The following is a 23,935-nucleotide window of genomic DNA, read 5'->3' as shown; positions in this document are numbered from 1 at the left end:
AACTCATTCAGTGTTCATGTCCAGAACATTGAGTTTTAAATTTGTCCTAATCTGGTAAAGAAACCAAGATGAGGAGAATAGAGGAGCCTGATGTAAGGCCACAAAATGGGTCATTTGAAAAGGTAAGACTACATGCCTCCATGTGTGCTGCCACCCTTTTAGGAAATCCATCTTACCATAGATTAGCTATAGGCAACCCAAGTGTCCAGCACACTGCTAACCACAGGTTTGAACCTAACTGCCTTTGATTTCTGAAACAATTGCTGTCCCGTTAAGGTCTCATAACAACACAGCAAGGTATGTAAGAATGCCCCACCATCACCTTAGAGCAATTTCAGGACACCAAAGAGGCAGCAAGTTATCTTTATTGGAAATACAATTGTTTCTGGAGGGACAAAAGGATGTACATTAAAAAAAAAAAAAACGATTGGTGTACTCACTACGATTTTATATGATATGGCACACACAGGCTTCTGGTTCTGAATACTTGGTCCTCAGGAGGTTTTGTAGGTTGTGGAGACCCAGAACCTAGCTGGAGGAATTGCGGTCTGAAAGCTCAAGCCTTGATGTTTCAGGGCATCCTTTCACTGGTCCCCAATGTTTACTGATTTCACTAGAGAGTATGAGAGGCGTCCTACTCCTGCTGCCATGGCTTCTGCAACATGAACAGTGATAACCCCCTCCACACCCTGGTTGCTCTCATCACATAGAAAGGTGTAAGTCACAAACAATCTCCCACACCAGTTTAGAATTATGATTCATAAAATGGTTATATCTTTTAAGGGGCAAACCTAACAGATTGCCATGCCAGACAACAGCCCTCTGCAGGATGAGGAGAGGAGCCTAGTAGCTGGATGTGGAGATGGATGCAAGAGAGCAAGCTGAAGGCAGTTGCTCCATTTTGAAAGAGACAGACACCACACCCCAATGGCTTTTATCTCCGTTGCTATAGCCTTGAAGGAGCAGAAAGAGCTCCTGCAACACACATATTTGGACATAGCAGCAAAATTTACCAGTATGTGACAAAAACCTATTTTAGTTTATTTTTTTCATGCTTTCAGGTACATGGCAGAGACAGGATCTGCTTCATGCATTTGTGTGACCAATGATTTCCCTTTAAGAAAAACCCACAAACGCTCCCAACAACATCATCAGCATTGAACAACATGTCCATGATTTCTTTGCTTTGCCTTTGATTGAGCGGTAAATCATGCTGCTAGTTAATCTGTGCAAGCAATGTGAATTTCTCTGTAAATATATAGACAGAATTGACAGGTATCTCAAACATGTCAGGGGGTCACACTGCAATGGAGTGGGTTAATCATCACCATGTGACAGTGACATATTTAAGATCTCTCCTTTGTCATTAAATCTCAGAATTGTCAAGATATTATGTTTTTGTGCAGACTTCTCAGGGTTTTCTCCCATTCATGGTTTCCATGGATGTTTGCTAGTTACGCTTACATGTGTTTTGGCAGATTCTCTCAGTTTTTGCCATGCACTCTCAGCTCCACAACTTCTCCTGCCCTAAGATTCTAGTTCCAGGCATTTTAGACACTTGTGACTGTTGCACGAGTGTCTCATGTTCCGCCTAAATGATTTGGAATGTTATTTATCCTGAGTTTTAACTTCCATCCCTGAGTTCATTGACTTTCCTTGACCATCTTTCTTGTGCCACTGAGCTGAACTACTAGGGGTTTGCTCCAGTTACTTCTCCATGCTGAGACAGCCTACACTCTCAGTACTACTGTGATAGTGTTTCTGTAGCAAGTATTCTTCTCAAGATAAGAAGAAATTTCAATATTATAATCCATCTGCTGTTATTGTGTCTTAAACACGCAAACACACCCCCATAAGTTAATGCACACACACTGTTGATATCTCAACTTAGGGTGCCATTCTGGGGTTAGGAAGAGGCTTCTCTCTAGAGGGGTTCACAGAAAGCCATGGGGTGACACCAACGAGGACCTTGGGCAGGTGAGCTGTGGGTGCCTGCACTGTGCCATGTCCCTAGGCACTACGGGTGCTTTGTCCCATAATCAGACTGATGACTATCTTGAATATCACCATAGAACTGTTGTATGGAAAACGATGGAGATAAAGACAGGGACCCACATCAGAAAAGTAGACTGAGCTACCAAGATTCCAGTTGAAGAGCTGAAGGGGAGAGAATAAGAGCAAAGAACTAAGGAAAACAAGGGCTTGTCCACACTGTGTCTGAGCTAATGGGAGATCAACAAAACCAGCTATGCTGGGACTGACAGAGCATGGGATCAAGTGGAAGCATTGAATGTGGCTGACAAATGGGGCAGAAGAAGAAGCCAATGATAATGGCACTGGGATTTGTCTGTACTGCACATACAGGCTTTAATCGATCATATTATATGTAGATGCATACCTACCTCAATCTGGATGGAAGGTGAGGAAGGGCGTTCCACAGGTCAAGGTACCCTGCCCTCTATTATGACTGGATTGGGAGTGGAGAGGATTGGTCGTTGCGTGAGTAGTTAGGGGGAAGAGGAAAGGAAGTGGAAATATGAAATTTATTATTTATGAAGGAAGAAAAAATCAATAGAATATAACCAATGGCGAGATGGATCTAAGAAAAAAAAAACTTTCATGTGAGTTGTTGACTCAGACACCAAAAACTTTTTCAGAAAAATAAGATACAGGGATTGAGTTGCTTGGGCAATAGTGTGACTTGAGTAATTGGGAAGATGAGTGGGGGCTTATTTTGGGTCCCCTGGTGGCTGTATACAGCTTTTGAGGAGCTGAATGCTGGATGTTTCGGTGGGTAAATAGGGAAGTAACAAGATTGTGAGGGGATTTCTGACATAAGCAGAGCCTTGGTAATGTCACAAAGCCTTGGTTCATGGTAGCAACTCTGTTGCACTCAAAGCACTAGTCTTCCAGGAAGGTGGGTTTATTATCCTCACAGTGCCTGAGGAGGACAGTTCAGCTCCTGGTCTCCACAACTGTTCAACAGGCTTTTTGATCCTGAACATTTCCGGAAGATGGAATCTGGAGAGGTAGGAAATTTTCTTTAGGTAAATATGTTTCCAAAGCAACTAAGACCTCTATAGTACAAAAAAGTTTTCCTTCAAATGTGTTGCGGGTCCACCATTTCTGTTGTTACCAGCTCCTATATTTGATAGCTGTGGGGATGGTGAATGCCAGCTATTCTTCCCACTTTATCTTTGCTAACAATATCAAATACATCAGTCCACTAAAATGGCAAAGCTCCTCTTTGTCCATAGTTTTTTAAAAGATACTAATTATTTCTCAATGGCTGCTGTTGCCCAGAATAATGAGTCTTTCAGGTTGAAGTGGGTCTCACAGTACGCACTTCCACAATGAAGACACAGAAAGGCTTTATGTAATATACCTGGGTCTGGATCAGGAGACCCAATACAGAGAGCCAGTGGATTGGAGTGCCATGACCTTGGGCAGACTGTCTTGGATTGAGACCCCTACCTATTAGCTTGATGTCGAAGGCGACGTGTAGATGTCCTTCGAATTCTTTGTTATCTGTTCAGATTTTTCTTACTCGTTTCGGGGATAGGCATACCTTCATCTCTCATTGACTTAGTCAGTCAGAAAGTAGGTTTCTCAGCAGAGGTCATTTGCCTTAGGGCAGCAGGAATGTGTCTCTGAGATTGATATACTGAGATATAGAAAAAAATTTGCAAATTGTCCTATTTATTTCTAAAGAGAAAATTACAGTTAGGTATGCAAACCTGATGATCAATATCTTTGTCTCCTGCACCACAGTTCTTCCAGAAAAGACCCTTGACCTCATAGCCTCCCCTTGTTATCCTTGCAGGCACTCATGGTGGAGGCCACGACTTTGTTTCTGAATTAAACAGAAGGAAAGTTCTTTCAAACTAGAGAGTGGGCAGCTATGAAGCCCAGCACAGAAAGATAGCCAAGAAACAGCAAACCAGGAGGTTAGTGGCCTATCTCAGTAAGTCTACAGCCATGATGAAGATGCCTCTTAGTATGAGATGCATGCCACCTGTCCAGAAAAGCAATGGGTCATCTCTCCAGAAGCAAAAACTGAGTAGGCCTTTTGAGGCCCTGGAGAATATTGTCGGCCGCAGAATTTCTCACGGCTGGAAGGAAGCCAATGAACCAGTCACCCAGTGGAAAGCCATCATTCTAGATCAACTGCCAACAAATCCCTCTCTCTATTTGTTGAAGTATGATGGGATAGATTGTGTCTATGGATTGGAGTTTCACAGGGATGAAAGGATTTTAAACCTTAAGTTCCTGCCTAACAACGTACCATTTCCTCAGGAGACAGACACTCATCTCTCAAACACCATAGTTGGCAGAGCAGTGAAACATATATTTGAGGGCACAAATGGCTCTAAGGATGACTGCTAGGGGATGGTCCTAGAGGAGGTGCCAAACATGAAGACCTGGTTCTATATTACCTACAAGAAAGATCCGGTCTTGTACATTTACCACTTCTTGGTTGACTACCTTGAAGGCAACCTCCACATCATGCCAGGCTCTATGGAGGAGTGGACTTGGGTGGTCCAAGATGAGGTGCAGACCATGAAGACCTGTTTCTACATTACCTACAAGAAAGATCCAGTTGTGTACCTTTACCACCATCTAGATGACTACATTGAAAGCAACCTCCACATTATGCCAGGATGTCCTCCAATAGGGGTGAATTTGGAATTAGGCAGGGATTCCTTGGTAGGCAAAAGCGTGCAGCACAACGAAAAAGATGGAACCCAAAAGATAGGTAAAATTATTTACCAAGATCCCACCAAACCTTCCGTGCATTTCATCAAGTTTGATAATGACTTCCATATCTATGTCTATGATTTGATGAAGATCTGTTAAAGTGAAATTCACAAATTTTGGGGGTCAGACTTAAAACTGTGTTTGGGGAACTCTTTTTTTCAGAAATACCTCAGGTCTTCTGTTAATCCTGGTATCTTTCCTGATGGATTTTTTTTTTTTGCTCTAAAAATAAAATTTGTGAAGGTGTTATGTTGTTTGGTGAATGATGGAGTTTCTGGTGGATGGGACATCACAGAAAGACAGGCCTCAAAACAACACAGGACTTATGGTCTTTTCCCCTTGGAGAGGGAATGACGAAAGGAGATGCAGTGTGTGGAAGAGGACAAGATGGCTGTTTAGGAAACAGAGGAGAGTGGCCAAAAAGATGTAGGATCTCAGAGAGGGATAACGTGTGAGGGAAAAACATGTCATATGGAAAGATGTGACATCGAGGTGTTGGGACTTAAGAGGATAGAGAGTGATCATGAAGGGTCACAAATGTGTACTCAGAAGCAAAGAAAATTGGGTTTCATTTGATTAATGGTTTAATTCATACCATCTGGAAGTCACTGGGTATATTAACTTCACTGGAGCATGTTGAGTGACCCGGATCCTCCTGCCTAAAGAAAAGTGTCTCCTCTCAGTGGCTCTTCTGCAATGGGGTGGACCTCAGGCTACCTACTTACTTTTGCCAGGCTTGATCTGCTACCTATTTTGTCATGCCTGGATTCTTTCTGTCTTGCACTCTCACAGGTCTTATGCATGCCATTCAACCCCTGTGAGTTCATTGAAACAATTGGCCTGCCTTAACTCTAAAACACTGTTCCCTTGTCATTGATAATATTCTGTGGGATTTGGGCTATAAAACGCATAAACAGATTCACCCGCACCTAGGCTAAACTAGTAGTACATTGAATCACATTGGTGTGTGACATGCACAGATATGATGAATGCACCGAGATCCATAAAATCAGTTATGTAGGGAATCAGTGATGTTAGGTGAAGTGTGGCAAAGACCCCACAAACCCATCAGACCCGAGGATACCAGTATGATATTGATGCCTGACTCCCATCATGCAAGGATCCTGACATCTTTAACAGGGCAGTTTTGGTTCCTTCATCTTCAAAAACTTGGTTAGTAAGGTTGTAGGTGTCAAACTGCCATTCAGGGCCCAGCATGTAGGTCACCTGTGCCAGGTCAGGTGATTTGGCTACAATGTGGGTGAAAACTTGTACCAGGGCATGCTGGTACCCTCGCCCCTTCTTCTCCTCAACATCATCATCACTCTCCTGGGTGGGTCTAGAGCACAAAGAAGGCAAAATGGACTAAGCTTCCTCCTTAGTGGATAACCTTATCTACCCTCAATTTGGACTGACTTTCAGAGGGCATGCAGCACATTTTATCCTATTAGCCATCTCTTTTATTGGATCACTCACTTATCCAGTGAATGATTGAATTTATCCATTCCTCCATGTCTCTATCTTCTTCAATTCCTTCTTCCATTTCCCCATGTCTTGTGTCTACAGGTTGCCAAGATAAATCTACTATTTCTCTTCTGTTCTAGAAACTTTCATTTGTAAAGAACTTGCCCTCTCAGCGGTGGATTTTTCTGAGTTCTCTGTAGATGGAGACCATATGAGGAGGAACAGAGGAGCAACCATGACAACACTTGCGCAGTAGAGTTAGGCAGATTACAGATTGATGCCTGGCAAGCCTGTACAATGAGTCAGATTCCCATGAGCTCTGTCACTGTGATCTCACATAAATAACTCATTCAGTGTTCACGTCCAGGACATTGAGTTTTAATTTTTGTCCTAATCTGGTAAAGAAACCAAGATGAGGAGAATAGAGGAGCCTGATGTAAGGCCACAAAATGGGTCATTTGGAAAGGTAAGACTACATGCCTCCATGTGTGCTGCTACCCTTCTTAGGAAATCCATCTTTCCATAGATTAGCTATAGGCAACCCAAGTGTCCAGCACACTGCTAACCACAGGTTTGAACCTAACTGCCTTTGATTTCTGAAACAATTGCTGTCCCGTTAAGGTCTCATAACAACACAGCAAGGTATGTAAGAATGCCCCACCATCACCTTAGAGCAATTTCAGGACACCAAAGAGGCAGCAAGTTATCTTTATTGGAAATACAAATGTTTCTGGAGGGACAAAAGGATGTACATTTAAAAAAAAAAGATTGGTGTACTCACTACGATTTTATGTGATATGGCACACACAGGCTTCTGGTTCTGAATACTTGGTCCTCAGGAGGTTTTGTAGGTTGTGGTGACCCAGAACCTAGCTGGAGGAATTGCGGTCTGAAAGCCCAAGCCTTGATGTTTCAGGGCATCTTTTCACTGGTCCCCAATGTTTACTGATTTCCTTACAGAGAATGAGAGGCCTCCTACTCCTGCTGCCATGGCTTCTGCAACATGAACAGTGAGAACCCCCTTCACACCCTGGTTGCTCTCATCACATAAGAAGGTGTAAGTCACAAACAATCTCCCACACCAGTTTAGAATTATGATTCATAAAATGGTTATTTCTTTTAAGGGGCAAACCTTACAGATTGCCATGCCAGACAACAGCCCTCTGCAGGATGAGGAGAGTAGCCTAGTACCTGGATGTGGATATGGATGCAAGAGAGCAAGCTGAAGGCAGTTGCTCCATTTTGAAAGAGAGAGACACCACACCCCAATGGCCTTTATCTCAGTTGCTATAGCCTGAAGGAGCAGAAAGTGCTCCTGCAACACATATATTTGGACATAGCAGCAAAATTTACCAGTATGTATCAAAAACCTATTTTAGTTTATTTTTTTCATGCTTTCAGGTAAAGGGGAGAGATAGGATCTGCTTCATGCATTTGTGTGACCAATGATTTCCCTTTAAGAAAAAACCCTCGAGGCCCGGGCAGCGGAGGCACCAGCAAGCAGGCAGGCCCGGGTGGCGGAGGCACCGGCAGTCAGGCCCGGCACGCAGGCCTAGGCGGCGAAAGCACCGGCGCGCAGGCAGGCCCAGGTGGCGGAGGCCCCGGCACGCAGGCCTAGGCGGCGGAAGCACCGGCGCACAGGCAGGCCCAGGTGGCGGAGGCACCGGCAGGCAGGCCTAGGTGTCGGAAGCACCGGCGCACAGACAGTTCCGGCCGGCGGAGTCACCTGCAGGCAGGCCTAGGCGGCGGAAGCAATGGCTCGCAGGCAGGCCCGGGCAGCGGAGGCACCAGCACGCAGGTAAGTCCTGGCGGCAGAAGCACCGGCGTGCAGGCAGGCCCGGGTGGCGGAGGCATCGGCAGTCAGGCCCGGCAGGCAGGACTAGGCAGCGGAAGCACCGGCGCACAGACAGGCCCGGGCGGCGGAGGCACCAGCACGCAGGCAAGTCCGGGCGGCAGAGGCACCGGCGTGCAGGCAGGCCCGGGTGGCGGAGGCAACGACAGTCAGGCCCGGCAGGCAGGCCTAGGGGGCGGAAGCACCAGCGCGCAGGCAGGCCCAGGTGGCATAGGCACCGGCAGGCAGGCCTAGGCGGCGGAAACACCGGTGCACAGACAATTCCGGGCGGCGGTGGCACCGGCAGGCGGGCCCGGGAGGCGGAGGCACTGGATACAGGATAGTGCAGGCAAGAAACAGTGAAGCCTGCACTGAGAACAGATTGCCCCGCTACAATTAAATCAAACCCAATAGATAGCATCGGTAAGAGGAGATGGGCAGACACCAAGGCAAGAATTCACCCAACAATCTGAAAAACAACATGAAAACACCAGAACCCAATGATCTTACAACACAAGGACTTGAACACCCTATCACAGGAGAAGAGGAAAAAACTGACTTTTTGAAAGCAATAGAGTCCCTTAAACAACATGTAAAAAACGCCCTCATAGAAATGGATGAGAAGTATAACAAAAAGTTTGAAGAAATGAGTAAATACGTAAATGATACCCTGGGAAGCCAAGAAAAAAACGATCAAACAGGTAATGGAAACAGTCCAAGAATTGAAAACTGAAATGGAAGCAAGGAAGAAAACACAAACTGAGGACCAGCTGGATATGGCAAATATAGGTCAACGAGCAGAGACTACAGAAACAAGCATAATCAATAGAATACAAGAGATAGAAGAAAGAATCTCAGATTCTGAAGACAACATAGAGAAAATAAACGGACTGATCAAAGAAAACACCAAAACCAACAAATTCTCATCACAAAACATTCAGGAAATATGGGACACAATAAAAAGACCAAACCTAAGAATAATAGGGATAGAAGAAGGAGAAGAGGCACAGCTCAAAGGTCCAGAAAACATTTTTAACAAAATTATGGAAGAAAACTTCCCCAACATAAAGAAAGATATTCCTTTGAATATTCAAGAAGCATACAGAACACCAAACAGACTGGATCAAAAAAAAAACGTCCCCTCGCCATATAATAATCAAAACACAAAATATACAGATTAAAGAAAGAATATTAAGAGCTGCAAAGGAAAAAGGCCAAGTAACTTATAAAGGTAAACCGATCAGACTTACACCTGACTTCTCTATGGAAACCATGAAAGCCAGAAGGTCCTGGATAGAGGTACTACAGAAACTAAGAGACCATGGATGCAAACCCAAACTACTATACCCAGCCAAGCTATCGTTCACTATCAATGGAGAAAACAAGACATTCCAGGATAAGAACAAATTTAAACAATACGTTGCCACAAATCCAGCCCTACAGAAAGTAATAGAAGGAAAATCACAACCCAAGGAATCCAACATTGCCAACACTGCCTACAATAACCCAGGCATCTAGCGACCTTTCAACAGCACAACTCAAAGAAGGGAGACACACAAACTCTTCTACCAAAATCAGTAAGAATAACCAGAGTTAACAACCACTGGTCATTAATATCACTTAATATTAATGGTCTCAATTCACCAATAAAAAGGCACAGGCTAAGAGATTGGATACGAAAACAGGATCCAACAGTCTGCTGTTTGCAAGAAACTCATCTCAACCACAAAGACAGGCATCTACTCAGAGTAAAGGGTTGGGAAAAGGTTTTTCAAGCAAATGGTCCTAAGAAAAAAGCAGGTGTGGCCATACTAATTTCTAACAAAACTGACTTCAAACTAAAATCAATCAGAAGAGATCGACAGGGACACTTTATACTCATAACAGGAACGATACAGCAGGATGAAGTCTCAATCCTGAATATCTATGCCCCTAATATAAAAGCACCCACGTATGTAAAAGAAATACTGCTAAAACTCAAGGCAGACATCAAATCACACACACTAGTAGTAGGAGACTTCAACACACCTCTCTCACCAATGGACAGGTCAATCAGACAGAAAACTAATAGAGAATTAAGAGAATTGTTGGAGGTAATGAACCAAATGGACTTAACAGACATCTATAGAACACTCCACCAAAATAGGAAAGAATACACCTTCTTCTCTGCAGCTCATGGAACCTTCTCGAAAATTGACCACATACTTGGAAACAAAGGAAACCTCCACAGATACAAAAAAATATCAGTGTCCACCTGTGTCTTATCAGATCACCACGGATTAAAGTTAGAAGCCACCAACAAAGCTACTCCCAGAAAGCTGGCAAACTCATGGAAACTGAACAGTCAAATACTGAACCACACCTGGGTCAAGGAAGAAATTAAGAAAGAAATTAAAGTCTTCCTTGAATTTAATGAAAACAAAGAGACAACATACTCAAACCTATGGGACACGATGAAAGCAGTGCTAAGAGGAAAGTTCATAGCACTAAGTGCCCACTTAAAGAAAACGGAGAAAGCATACATTGGGGACTTAACAGCACACCTGAAAGCTCTAGAAAAAAAAGAAGCAGACACACCCAGGAGGAGTAGAAGACTGGAAATAATCAAACTGAGGGCAGAAATCAACAAAATAGAAACACAGAAAACAGTCCAAAGAATCAATGAAACAAAAAGTTGGTTCTTGGAGAAAATCAACAAGATTGACAAACCTCTATCCAAACTAATTAAACGACAAAGAGAGAACACGCAAATAAATAAGATCAGAAATGAAAAGAGGGACATAACCACAGACACAGAGGAAATTCAGAGAATCATTAGATCTTACTACAAAAGCCTGTATGCCACAAAATTGGAAAATGCAAAAGAAATGGACACTTTTTTAGATAAGTACCATATACCAAACCTAAACCAAGACCAGGTGAACGATCTAAATAGACCTGTTAGTCGTGAAGAATTAGAAACAGTTATCAAAAATCTCCCTTCCAAAAAAAGCCCAGGGCCAGATGGTTTCAATGCAGAATTCTACCAGAACTTCCAAGAAGAGCTAATACCTATACTCCTTAATGTATTTCACAATATAGAAACAGAAGAGTCATTGCCAAATTCCTTTTATGAAGCTACAGTTACCCTGATACCAAAACCACACAAAGACCCAACCAAGAAAGAGAATTACAGGCCTATCTCACTCATGAACATCGACGCAAAAATTCTCAATAAAATACTGGCAAACCGAATCCAAGAACACATTAGAAAAGTTATCCATTATGATCAAGTAGGCTTCATTCCAGAGATGCAGGGCTGGTTCAACATACGCAAATCTATCAATGTAATCAACCATATAAATAAACTGAAAGAAAAAAACCATATGATCATTTCATTAGATGCTGAAAAAGCATTCGACAAAATTCAACACTCCTTTATGATAAAGGTCTTGGAGAGATTAGGGATACAAGGGGCATACCTAAATATAATAAAAGCTATTTACAGCAAGCCGACAGATAACATTAAATTAAATGGAGAAAAACTCAAAGCCATCCCACTAAAATCAGGAACACGACAAGGATGTCCACTCTCTCCATACCTCTTCAATATAGTGCTTGAAGTTCTAGCAATAGCAATAAGACAACATAAGGGGATCAAGGGGATCCGTATTGGAAAGGAAGAAGTTAAGCTTTCATTATTTGCAGATGATATGATAGTATACATAACCGACCCCAAAAACTCTACCAAAGAACTCCTACAGCTGATAAACACCTTTGGTAATGTGGCAGGATACAAGATCAACTCCAAAAAATCAGTTGCCTTCCTATACACTAAGGATAAGGAAGCAGAGAGGGAAATCAGAGAAGCATCACCTTTCACGATAGCCACAAATAGCATAAAATACCTTGGGGTAACTCTGACCAAGGAAGTGAAAGATCTATTTGGCAAGAACTTTAAGTCTTTGAAGAAAGAAATTGAAGAGGACACCAGAAAATGGAAGGACCTCCCTTGCTCTTGTATTGGGAGGATCAACATAGTAAAAATGGCAATTCTACCAAAAGCAATCTATAGATTCAACGCAATCCCCATCAAAATCCCATCAAAATTCTTCACAGATCTGGAGATGACAATAATCAACTTTATATGGAAAAACAAAAAACCCAGGAGAGCCAAAACAATCTTATACAATAAAGGATTGTCTGGAGGCATTACCATCCCTGACTTCAAACTCTATTACAGAGCTACAGTACTGAAAACGGCTTGGTACTGGCATAAAAACAGAGAAGTCGACCAATGGAATAGAATAGAAGACCCTGACTTTAGCCCACAAACCTATGAACATCTGATTTTCGATAAAGGAGCTAAAAGTATACAATGGAAAAAAGAGAGCATCTTCAACAAATTGTGCTGGCAAAACTGGAAGTCAATCTGTAGAAGAATGAAAATAGATCCATATATATCACCATGCACAAAACTCAAGTCCAAATGGATTAAAGACCTCAATATCAGTCCAAACACACTGAATCTGATAGAAGAGAAAGTGGGAAGTACTCTACAACACATGGGCACAGGAGAACACTTCCTACGTACAACCCCAGCAGCACAAACACTAAGGACATCATTGAATAATGGGACCTCCTGAGACTGAGAAGCTTCTGTAAAGCAAAGGACACTGTCACTAAGACAGAAAGGCAACCCACTGACTGGGAGAAGATCTTCACCAACCCCACAACTGACAAAGGTCTGATATCCAAAATATACAAAGAACTCAAGAAATTAGACCGTAAAAGGTTAATCAATCCAATTATAAAATGGGGCACTGAGCTGAACAGAGACTTTTCAACAGAAGAAGTTCAAATAGCCAAAAGTCACTTGAGATCATGCTCAACTTCCTTAGCAATCAGGGAAATGCAAATCAAGACAATATTAAGATACCATCTTACACCGGTCAGAATGGCTAAAATCAAAAACACCAATGATAGCCTCTGCTGGAGAGGTTGTGGAGAAAGGGGCACTCTCATCCATTGCTGGTGGGAATGCAAACTTGTGCAACAACTTTGGAAAGCAGTGTGGCGGTTTCTCAGGATAGTCGGGTTCAACCTACCTCTTGACCCAGCAATACCACTATTGGGAATATACCCAAGAGATGCCCAAACATACAACAAAAGTATATGCTCAACTATGTTCATAGCAGCATTGTTTGTAATTGCAAGAACCTGGAAACAACCTAGATGTCCTTCAGTGGAAGAATGGATGAAGAAAGTATGGAATATATACATATTAGAGTACTACTCAGCAGTAAAAAACAATGACTTCTTGAATTTTGCATAAAAATGGACGGAAATTGAAAACATTATCCTGAGTGAGGTAAGCCAGACCCAAAAAGAGGAACATGGGATGTACTCACTCATATTTGGTTTCTAGCCATAAATAAAGGACATTGAGACTGTAATTCGTGACTCTAGAGAAGCTAAATAAGAAGGTGAACCCAAAGAAAAACATATAAGCATCCCCCTGAATATTAACCTTCATCAGGCGATGAAAGAAGACAGAGACAGAGACCAACATTGGAGCACTGGACTGAAGTCTCACGATCCAAAGGAGGAGCAGAAGGAGAGTGAGCACGAGCAAGGAACTCAGGACGGCGAGGGGTGCACCCACACACTGAGGCAATGGGGATGATCTATCGGGAACTCACCAAGGCCAGCTGGCCGGGGACTGAAAAAGCATGGGACAAAACCGGTCTCGCTGAACATAATGGACAATGAGGACTACTGAGAACTGAAGAACAATGGCAATGGGTTCTTGATCCTATTGCATGTAATGGATTTGTGGGAGCCCAGGTAGTTTGGATGCTCACCTTAATAGACCTGGATGGAGGTGGGTGGTCCTTGGACCTCCCACAGGGCAGAGAAAACTGCTTGCTCTTTGGGATGAGGAGGAAGGAAGACTTGATTGGGGGAGGGGCAGGGAACGGGAGGTGGTGGCGGGGAAGAGGCAGAAATCTTTAATAATTAAATTAATTAATTAATAAAAAAAATCAGCAAGGAAAAAAAAAAAAGAAAAAACCCTCAAACGCTCCCAACAACATCATCAGCATTCAAGAACATGTCCATGATTTCTTTGCTTTGCCTTTGATTGAGCGGTAAATCATGCTGCTAGTTAATCTGTGCAAGCAATGTGAATTTCTCTGTAAATATATAGACAGAATTGACAGGTATCTCAAACATGTCAGGGGGTCACACTGCAATGGAGTGGGTTAATCATCACCATGTGACAGTGACATATTTAAGATCTCTCCTTTGTCATTAAATCTCAGAATTGTCAAGATGTTATGTTTTTGTGCAGACTTCTCAGGGTTTTCTCCCATTCATGGTTTCCATGGATGTTTGCTAGTTACGCTTACATGTGTTTTGGCAGATTATCTCAGTTTTTGCCATGCACTCTCAGCTCCACAACTTCTCCTGCCCTAAGATTCTAGTTCCAGGCATTTTAGACACTTGTGACTGTTGCACGAGTGTCTCATGTTCCGCCTAAATGATTTGGAATGTTATTTAGCCTGAGTTTTAACTTCCAACCCTGAGTTCATTGACTTTCCTTGACCATCTTTCTTGTGCCACTGAGCTGAACTACTAGGGGTTTTCTCCAGTTACTTCTCCATGCTGAGACAGCCTACACTCTCAGTACTACTGTGATAGTGTTTCTGTAGCAAGTATTCTTCTCAAGATAAGAAGAAATTTCAATATTATAATCCATCTGCTGTTATTGTGTCTTAAACACACAAACACACCCCCATAATTTAATGCACACACACTGTTGATATCTCAAACTTAGGGTGCCGTTCTGGGGTTAGTAAGAGGCTTCTCTCTAGAGGGGTTCCCAGAAAGCCATTGGGTGACACCAACGAGTACCTTGTGCAGGTGAGCTGTGGGTGCCTGCACTGTGCCATGTCCCTAGGCACTACGGGTGCTTTGTCGCATAATCAGACTGATGACTATCTTGAATATCACCATAGAACTGTTGTACGGAAAAGGATGGAGATAAAGACAGGGACCCACATCAGAAAACTAGACTGAGCTACCAAGCTCCAGTTGAAGAGCTGAAGGGGAGAGAATAAGAGCAAAGAACTAAGGAATACAAGGGCTTGGTCCACCCACTGAGACACTTTGTCTGAGCTAATGCGAGATCAACAAAACCAGCTATGCTGGGACTGACAGAGCATGGGATCAAAGTGGAAGCATTGAGTGTGGCTGACAATTGGGGCAGAAGGAGAAGCCAATAATAATGGCCCTGGGATTTGTCTGTACTGCACATACAGGCTTTAATCGATCATATATATGTAGATGCATACCTTACTCAATATGTATGGAGGGGGGGCATGGGCTTCCCACAGGTCAAGGTACCCTGCCCTCTATTAGGACTGGATTGGGAGTGGAGAGGATTGGTGGTTGCGTGAGGTGTTAGGGGGAGGAGGAAAGGAAGTGGAAATTTGAAATTTTTTATTTATGAAGGAAGAAAAATTCAATACAAGATAACAAATGGAGAGATGGGATCTAAGAAAAAAAAACTTTCGTGTGATTTGTTGACTCAGACACCAAGGACTTTTTCAGAAAAATAAGATACAGGGATTGAGTTGCTTTGGCAAGAGTGTGAATTGAGTAATTAGGAAGATGAGTGGGGGCTTATTTTGGGTCCCCTGGTGGCTGTATACAGCTTTTGAGGAGCTGAATGCTGGAAGTTTCTGTGGGTAAATAGGGAAGTAACAAGCTTGTGAGGGGATTTCTGACATAAGTAGAGCCTTGGTGATGTCACAACGCCTTGATTCGTTGGGTAGCAACTCTGTTCCACTCAAAGCACTAGTCTTCCATGAAGGTGGGTTTATTATCCTCACAGTGCCTGAGGAGGACAGTTCAGCTCCTGGTCTCCACAACTGTTCAACAGGCTTTTTGCACCTGAACATTTCCCGAAGATGGAATCTGGAGAGGTAGGACATTTTCTTTTGGTAAATATGTTTCCAAAGCAACTAAGACCTCTGTAGTAAAAAATGTTTTCCTTCAACTGTCCTGCGGGTCCACCATTTCTGTTGTTACCAGCTCCTATATTTGATAGCTGTGGGGATGGTGAATGCAAGCTATTCTTCCCACTTTAACTTTGCTAACAATATCAAATTCATCAATCCACTAAATGGCAAAGCTCCTCTTTGTCCATAGGTGTTTTAAAAGATACTAATTATTTCTCAATGGCTGCTGTTGCCCAGAATAATGAGTCTTTCAGGTTGAAGTGGGTCTCACAGTACTCACTTCCACAATGAAGACACAGAATGGCTTTATGTAATATACCTGGGTCTGGATCAGGAGACCCAATACAGAGAGCCAGTGGACTGGAGTGCCATGACCTTGGGCAGGCTGTCTTGGATTGAGCCCCCTACCTATTAGCTTGATGTCAAAGCAGACGTGTGGATGTCCTTCAAATTCTTTGTTATCTGTTCAGATTTTTCTTACTCGTTTCGGGGATAGGCATACCTTCTCCTCTCATTGACTTAGTCAGTGAGAAAATAGGTTTCTCAGCAGAGGTCATTTGCCTTTGGGCAGCAGGAATATGTCTCTGAGATTGATATACTGAGCTGTAGAGTTAAATTTGCAAATTGTCCTATTTATTTCTTAAGAGAAAATTAGAGTTAGGTATGCAAACCTGTTGATCAATATCTTTGTCTCTTGCACCACAGTTCTTCCAGAAAAGAGCCTTAACCTCATAGCCTCCCCTTGTTATCCTTGCAGGCACTCTTGGTTGAGGCCACGACTTTGTTTCTGAATTAAACAGAAGGAAAGTTCTTTCAAACTAGAGAGTGGGCAGCTATGAAGCCCAAGCACAGAAAGATAGCCAAGAAACAGTGGACCAGGAGGTCAGTGGCCTATCTCAGTAAGTCTACAGCCATGATGAAGATGCCTCTTAGTATGAGATGCATGCCACCTGTCCAGAAGAGGAATGGGTCTTCTCTCCAGAAGCCAAAACTGAGTAGGCCTTTTGAGGCCCTGGAGAATATTGTCGGCCACAGAATTTTTCATGGCTGGAAGGAAGCCAATGAACCAGTCACCCAGTAGAAAGCCATCATTCTAGATCAACTGCCAACAAATCCCTCTCTCTATTTGTTGAAGTATGATGGGATAGATTGTGTCTATGGATTGGAGCTTCACAGTGATGCAAGGATTTTAAACCTTAAGTTCCTGCCTAACAACGTACCATTTCCTCAGGAGACAGACACTCATCTCTCAAACACCATAGTTGGCAGAGCAGTGAAACATACATTTGAGGGCACAAATGGCTCTAAGGATGAATGGAAGGGGATTGTCCTAGAGGAGGTGCCAATCATGAAGACCTGGTTCTATATTACCTACAAGAAAGATCCGGTCTTGTACGTTTATCACCTCCTGGTTGACTACCTTGAAGGCAACCTCCACATCATGCCAGGCTCTATGGAGGAGTGGACTTGGGTGGTCCAAGATGAGGTGCAGACCATGAAGACCTGTTTCTACATTACCTACAAGAAAGATCCAGTTGTGAACCTTTACCACCATCTAGATGACTACATTGAAAGCAATCTCCACATTATGCCAGGATGTCCTCCAATAGGGGTGAATTTGGAATTAGGCAGGGATTCCTTGGCAGGCAAAAGCGTGCAGCACAACGAAAAAGATGGAACCCAAAAGATAGGTAAAATTATTTACCAAGTTCCCACCAAACCTTCCGTGCATTTCATCAAGTTTGATAATGAATTCCATTTCTATGTCTATGATTTGATGAAGATCTGTTAAAGTGAAATTCACAAATTTTGGGGGTCAGACTTAAAACTGTGTTTGGGGAACTCTTTTTTTCAGAAATACCTCAGGTCTTCTATTTATCCTGGTATATTTCCCAATGGAATTTTTTTTGCTGTAAAAATAAAATTTGTGAAGGTGTTATGTTGTTTGGTGAATGATGGAGTTTCTGGTGGATGGGACATCACAGAAAGACAGGCCTCAAAACAACACAGGACTTATGGTCTTTTCCCCTTGGAGAGGGAATGACGAAAGGAGATGCAGTGTGTGGAAGAGGACAAGATGGCTGTTTAGGAAACAGAGGAGAGTGGCCAAAAAGATGTAGGATCTCAGAGAGGGAAAATGCGGGAGGGAAAAACATGTCATATGGGAAGATGTGACATCGAGGTGTTGGGACTTAAGAGGATAGAGAGTGATCATGAAGGTTCACAAATGTGTACTCAGAAGCAAAGAAAATTGGGTTTCATTTGATTAATGGTTTAATTCATACCATCTGGAAGTCACTGGGTATATTAACTCCACTGGAGCATGTTGAGTGACCCGGATCCTCCGGCCTAAAAAAAGTGTCTACTCTCAGTGGCTCTTCTGCAATGGAGTGGACCTCAGGCTACGGACTTACTTTTGCCAGGCTTGATCTGCTACCTATTTTGTCATGCCTGGATTCTTTCTGTCTTGCACTCTCAAAGGTCTTATGCATGTCATTCAACCCCTGTGAGTTCATTTAAACAATTGGCCTGCCTTAACTGTAAAACACTGTTCCCTTGTCATTGATCATGTTCTTTGGGATTTGGGCTATAAAACTCACAAACAGACTCACGCGCACCCAGGCTAAACTAGTAGTACATTGAATCACATTGGCTTGTGACATGCACAGATATGATGACTGCACCGAGCTCCATAAAATCAGTTACCTAGGGAATCAGTGATGTTAGGTGAAGTGTGGCAAAGACCCCACAAACCCATCAGACCCGAGGATACCAGTATGATATTGATGCCTGACTCCCATCATGCAAGGATCCTGACATCTTTAACAGGGCAGTTTTGGTTCCTTCATCTTCAAAAACTTGGTTAGTAAGGTTGTAGGTGTCAAACTGCCATTCAGGGCCCAGCATGTAGGTCACCTGTGCCAGGTCAGGTGATTTGGCTACAATGTGGGTGAAAACTTGTACCAGGGCATGCTGGTACCCTCGCCCCTTCTTCTCCTCAACATCATCATCACTCTCCTGGGTGGGTCTAGAGCACAAAGAAGGCAAAATGGACTAAGCTTCCTCCTTAGTGGATAACCTTATCTACCCTCAATTTGGACTGACTTTCAGAGGGCATGCAGCACATTTTATCCTATTAGCCATCTCTTTCATTGGATCACTCACTTATCCAGTGAATGATTGAATTTATCCATTCCTCCATGTCTCTATCTTCTTCAATCCCTTCTTCCATTTCCCCATGTCTTGTGTCTACAGGTTGCCAAGATAAATCTACTATGTCTCTTCTGTTCTAGAAACTTTCATTTGTAAAGAACTTGCCCTCTCAGCGGTGGATTTTTCTGAGTTCTCTGTAGATGGAGACCATATGAGGAGGTTCAGAGGAGCAACCATGACAACACTTGCGCAGTACAGTTAGGCAGATTACAGATTGATGCCTGGCAAGCCTGTACAATGAGTCAGATTCCCATGAGCTCTGACACTGTGATCTCACATAGATAACTCATTCAGTGTTCACGTCCAGGACATTGAGTTTTAATTTTTGTCCTAATCTGGTAAAGAAACCAAGATGAGGAGAATAGAGGAGCCTGATGTAAGGCCACAAAATGGGTCATTTGAAAAGGTAAGACTACATGCCTCCATTTGTCTTGCTACCCTTCTTTAGAAATCCATCTTTCCATAGATTAGCTATAGGCAACCCAAGTGTCCAGCACACTGCTAACCACAGGTTTGAACCTAACTGCCTTTGATTTCTGAAACAATTGCTGTCCTGTTAAGGTCTCATAACAACACAGCAAGGTATGTAAGAATGCCCCACCATCACCTTAGAGCAATTTCAGGACACCAAAGAGGCAGCAAGTTATCTTTATTGGAAATACAAATGTTTCTGGAGGGACAAAAGGATTTACATAAAAAAAAAAAAAAACGATTGGTGTACTCACTACGATTTTATGTGATATGGCCCACACAGGCTTCTGGTTCTGAATACTTGGTCCTCAGGAGGTTTTGTAGGTTGTGGTGACCCAGAACCTAGCTGGAGGAATTGCGGTCTGAAAGCCAAGCCTTGATGTTTCAGGGCATCCTTTCACTGGTCCCCAATGTTTACTGATTTCCTTACAGAGAATGAGAGGCCTCCTACTCCTGCTGCCATGGCTTCTGCAACATGAACAGTGAGAACCCCCTTCACAGCCTGGTTGCTCTTATCACATAGGACGGTGTAAGTCACAAACAATCTCCCACACCAGTTTAGAATTATGATTCATAAAATGGTTATTACTTTTAAGGGGCAAACCTTACAGATTTCCATGCCAGACAACAGCCCTCTGCAGGTAGAGGAGAGGAGTCTAGTAGCTGGATGTGGAGGTGGATGCAAGAGAGCAAGCTGAAGGCAGTTGCTCCATTTTGAAAGAGAGAGACACTGCACCCCAATGGCCTTTATCTCAGTTGCTATAGCCTGAAAATTCAGAAAGAGCTCCTGCAACACACATATTTGGACATAGCAGCAAAATTTACCAGTATGTGACAAAAACCTATTTTAGTTTATTTTGTACATGCTTTCAGGTACATGGCAGAGACAGGATCTGCTTCATGCATTTGTGTGACCAATGATTTCCCTTTAAAAAAAACCCACAACCGCTCCCAACAACATAATAAGCATTCAACAACATGTCCATGATTTCTTTGCTTTGCCTTTGATTGAGCGGTAAATCATGCTGCTAGTTAATCTGTGCAAGCAATGTGAATTTCTCTGTAAATATATAGACAGAATTGACAGGTATCTCAAACATGTCAGGGGGTCACACTGCAATGGAGTGGGTTAATCATCACCATGTGACAGTGACATATTTAAGATCTCTCCTTTGTCATTAAATCTCAGAATTGTCAAGATGTTATGTTTTTGTGCAGACTTCTCAGGGTTTTCTCCCATTCATGGTTTCCATGGATGTTTGCTAGTTACGCTTACATGTCTTTTTCCAGATTCTGTCAGTTTTTGCCATGCACTCTCAGCTCCACAACTTCTCCTGCCCTAAGATTCTAGTTCCAGACATTTTAGACATCTTGTGACTGTTGCACGAGTGTCTCATGTTCCGCCTAAATGATTTGGAATGTTATTTAGCCTGAGTTTTAACTTCCATCCCTGAGTTCATTGACTTTCCTTGACCATCTTTCTTGTGCCACTGAGCTGAACTACTAGGGGTTTTCTCCAGTTACTTCTCCATGCTGAGACAGCCTACACTCTCAGTACTACTGTGATAGTGTTTCTGTAGCAAGTATTCTTCTCAAGATAAGAAGAAATTTCAATATTATAATCCATCTGCAGTTATTGTGTCTTAAACACACAAACACACCCCCATAATTTAATGCACACACACTGTTGATATCTCAACTTAGGGTGCTGTTCTGGGGTTAGTAAGAGGCTTCTCTCTAGAGGGGTTTCCAGAAAGCCATGGGGTGACACCAACGAGGACCTTGGGCAGGTGAGCTGTGGGTGCCTGCACTGTGCCATGTCCCTAGGCACTACTGGTGCTTTGCCCCATAATCAGACTGATGACTATCTTGAATATCACCATAGAACTGTTGTACGGAAAAGGATGGAGATAGAGACAGGGAACCACATCAGAAAACTAGACTGAGCTACCAAGCTCAGGTTGAAGAGCTGAAGGGGAGAGAATAAGAGCAAAGAACTAAGGAATACAAGGGCTTGGTCCACCCACTGAGACACTGTGTCTGAGCTAATGGGAGATCAACAAAACCAGCTATGCTGGGACTGACAGAGCATGGGATCAAAGTGGAAGCATTGAATTTGGCTGAAAATTGGGGCATAAGGAGAACCCAATGATAATGGCAGTGGGATATGTCTGTACTGCACATACAGGCTTTAATCGATCATATTATATGTAGATGCATACCTTCCTCAATCTGGATGGAGGAGGGCAAGGGCTTCCCACAGGTCAAGGTAACCTGCCCTCTATTAGAACTGGATTGGGAGTGGAGAGGATTGGTGGTTGTGTGAGTAATTAGGGGGAGGAGGAAAGGAAGTGGAAATTTGAAATTTATTATTTATGAAGGAAGAAAAAATCAATAGAAGATAACCAATGGAGAGATGGGACCTAAGAAAAAAAAACTTTCATGTGATTTGTTGACTCAGACACCAAAGACTTTTTCAGAAAAATAAGATACAGGGATTGAGTTGCTTGGGCAAGAGTGTGACTTGAGTAATTGGGAAGATGAGTGGGGGCTTAATTTGGGTCCCCTGGTGGCTGTATACAGCTTTTGAGGAGCTGAATGCTGGATGTTTCTGTGGGTAAATAGGGAAGTAACAAGCTTGTGAGGGGATTTCTGACATAAGTAGAGCCTTGGTGATGTCACAAAGCCTTAGTTCGTTGGGTAGCAACTCTGTTCCACTCAAAGCACTTGTCTTCCATGAAGGTGGGTTTATTATCCTCACAGTGCCTGAGGAGGACAGTTCAGCTCCTGGTCTCCACAACTGTTCAACAGGCTTTTTGCACCTGAACATTTCCCGAAGATGGAATCTGGAGAGGTAGGACATTTTCTTTTGGTAAATATGTTTCCAAAGCAACTAAGACCTCTGTAGTACAAAAAAGTTTTCCTTCAACTGTCCTGCGGGTCCACCATTTCTGTTGTTACCAGCTCCTATATTTGATAGCTGTGGGGATGGTGAATGCAAGCTATTCTTCCCACTTTAACTTTGCTAACAATATCAAATTCATCAATCCACTAAATGGCAAAGCTCCTCTTTGTCCATAGGTGTTTTAAAAGATACTAATTATTTCTCAATGGCTGCTGTTGCCCAGAATAATGAGTCTTTCAGGTTGAAGTGGGTCTCACAGTACTCACTTCCACAATGAAGACACAGAATGGCTTTATGTAATATACCTGGGTCTGGATCAGGAGACCCAATACAGAGAGCCAGTGGACTGGAGTGCCATGACCTTGGGCAGGCTGTCTTGGATTGAGCCCCCTACCTATTAGCTTGATGTCAAAGCAGACGTGTGGATGTCCTTCAAATTCTTTGTTATCTGTTCAGATTTTTCTTACTCGTTTCGGGGATAGGCATACCTTCTCCTCTCATTGACTTAGTCAGTGAGAAAATAGGTTTCTCAGCAGAGGTCATTTGCCTTTGGGCAGCAGGAATATGTCTCTGAGATTGATATACTGAGCTGTAGAGTTAAATTTGCAAATTGTCCTATTTATTTCTTAAGAGAAAATTAGAGTTAGGTATGCAAACCTGTTGATCAATATCTTTGTCTCTTGCACCACAGTTCTTCCAGAAAAGAGACTTAACCTCATAGCCTCCCCTTGTTATCCTTGCAGGCACTCTTGGTTGAGGCCACGACTTTGTTTCTGAATTAAACAGAAGGAAAGTTCTTTCAAACTAGAGAGTGGGCAGCTATGAAGCCCAAGCACAGAAAGATAGCCAAGAAACAGTGGACCAGGAGGTCAGTGGCCTATCTCAGTAAGTCTACAGCCATGATGAAGATGCCTCTTAGTATGAGATGCATGCCACCTGTCCAGAAGAGGAATGGGTCTTCTCTCCAGAAGCCAAAACTGAGTAGGCCTTTTGAGGCCCTGGAGAATATTGTCGGCCACAGAATTTTTCATGGCTGGAAGGAAGCCAATGAACCAGTCACCCAGTAGAAAGCCATCATTCTAGATCAACTGCCAACAAATCCCTCTCTCTATTTGTTGAAGTATGATGGGATAGATTGTGTCTATGGATTGGAGCTTCACAGTGATGCAAGGATTTTAAACCTTAAGTTCCTGCCTAACAACGTACCATTTCCTCAGGAGACAGACACTCATCTCTCAAACACCATAGTTGGCAGAGCAGTGAAACATACATTTGAGGGCACAAATGGCT

Source organism: Chionomys nivalis, unplaced genomic scaffold, assembly GCF_950005125.1.
Source record: "Chionomys nivalis unplaced genomic scaffold, mChiNiv1.1 scaffold_44, whole genome shotgun sequence".
Lineage (NCBI taxonomy): Eukaryota > Metazoa > Chordata > Mammalia > Rodentia > Cricetidae > Chionomys > Chionomys nivalis.
Note: the sequence above shows the minus strand (reverse complement) of the source record.